A 2,225-nucleotide genomic window follows, 5' to 3' on the forward strand; every position below is an offset into this window, starting at 1 on the left:
TCAGAGAAGGTTTCATTTTTTTTTGGGGGGGGGGGGAACAGGGTTTAAAAAAAAGCCTTCTTAAAGTATCTTCATGACCAGGCCAGTGGAGCACACCTTTAGCCTCTGATCTCTCGAGGCCAAGGCAAGTGGCTTTCTATAAATTCTAGGTTTACATAGTGAGTTTAGGAATAGCCAGGGTCCCTGACTCAAAGAAAGCCACCCCATGTATATGCGTGTGTGTGCCAGCGCGCGCGCGCGCGCACACACACACACACACGCACACACACGCACACACACAATTTTACTGTGGTGGGCTGTGGTGGAACAGCCTTTAATCCCAGTATTCTTTCTGTAGGTACAGACAAGGAGAATGAGGAGTTCAAAGATATCCTTGGTTACATAGCAAGTCTGAAGCCAGCCTGGAATGGGTGAGACACGGTCTGAAAAACCATACCACCAGCTGAGCATGGTGGCACACGCCTTTCATCCCAGCAGAGGCAGGTGGATGGATCTCTCTGTAAGTTTGAGGCCAGCATGATCTCTAGAGCCTGTTTCAAAACAGAAGAGGCTACAAGGGGAAACCGTGTTTCAAAAACCAATCAAACAAGCACACACACACACACACACACACACACACACACCCCTAGGTTGTATGAGACCCCATCAAAAAAGTAAAACACAAACACACACACTCCAGCCAGCTGCAGGAAGGAACTATTCTGAAAGCTGCAGGGCAACAGGAGGAGCGGTGCCAGGGTTAGGGGGCGGAGCAGGCGGGGCGGGCGGGAGGATGATGAGTTGGAGTCTGTGAGGAGGACGCCCTTCCTGCCCTACTGAGCTGGGCAGGGCTGGGGTGGGGCATGTTGGGTTGCACCCCGGGAGGTCAGCCTGGGCAGTCCTCCCCTTTTGCTAATGGCTATTGCTCCATGAAGAGGTACAGCGCCCCCTGGCCCAGCTTCTGTCTCTTCTTTCCGGTGTTTCCTTCTCTGGTTTCCTGTACCTAGTGCTGGGTGTGACTTCCTTCAGCCTATGGAAGCTGCTGGGGTACTCCTGCCGAGGGGCTACTGGAAAGGAGCCATCTTGGTACATTTACATAGGCCTTTGAGACACTGTTATTTAGACACTAGGAACCAAGCCCTTCCGAGGTAAGGTCCACGACTTGACTTGCTAACCAAAGTCTGAGTCCCCCTTTAAGCTGCACAGGGTCTGGAATTTTGGTGGGGCAGGAGGGGAAGGAGGCTTGCAAAATATTTGCTGAATAAGGGATTAGTGAATGAGCTGTAGAAGCCAGAGAGCCCGGGAAGGAAGAGCCTGGAATCCCAAAATTAAGATAGGCTGACCTGAGTTCCAATTCCAAAACTGTCTGAACCTCAAGTACCTTAAATGCAAAATGAAGCCAAGACATTCTACCTGGTCTAGAACAGTGGCCTGGAGTGCTTGTGTTGACATGGTAGATTTACAAAGTGGTCACTCGGTACTGTGAACAAGCTCTGACAACAACCACGAAGGGTTTGCTGTCTGCAGGCCCCAGCAGAACAGTAAAGGGGACGTTTATTCAACGTAGCCACATTGGAAAGAGGAACAAAGGTCTAGTGACGCCCAGGTCCATCTGGGGTGTTCTAGAGAACAAGGGGGTATGCCTCGCTTAACACTCCTGGTCAAAGTGCTGCCTGTGGGGCCATTCCGGGCTCAAAGGTGATTCAGAACATTTCTTCCCTAGCCAGCATCTGACATTAGCCCTTCTCTTGTCCTGGCATCAGATTCCTGGGGAAATCCCACCCCTGGCCCCTGTACAACACAGTTAATTGTATACACACATAAACGGACCACATTCACACACCGTGTGGACCTCAGGGACTGAACTGAATTCCAGTTGTCGGGCTTGGTGGCAGGCATTTTTTACCCACTGAGTCATCCTGGATTTTTGTTTGTCTTGTTTTTCTGTTTTGCTTTATTCGAAACAGGATCGCATTACATAGCCTTGGCCAGCCTTGAACTCACAGAGCTCTGTCTGCCTGCCTCTACCTCCCAAGTGCTAGAATTAAAGGCATGTATCACCCCCCAGCTTGGTTTTGTTCTCTCTCTCTCTCTCTCTCTCTCTCTCTCTCTCTCTCTCTCTCTCTCTCTTTCTGAGATGAGGGCTTTTTCAGTTCACATTGACATTAAATTCACTATGCAGTTGAAACTGGCTTTGAACTCCTGTTCTCTTCTTCCCAGTTGCTAGGATTACAAGTGGATGCTGT

Source organism: Mus pahari, chromosome 17 (assembly GCF_900095145.1).
Source record: "Mus pahari chromosome 17, PAHARI_EIJ_v1.1, whole genome shotgun sequence".
NCBI lineage: Eukaryota > Metazoa > Chordata > Mammalia > Rodentia > Muridae > Mus > Mus pahari.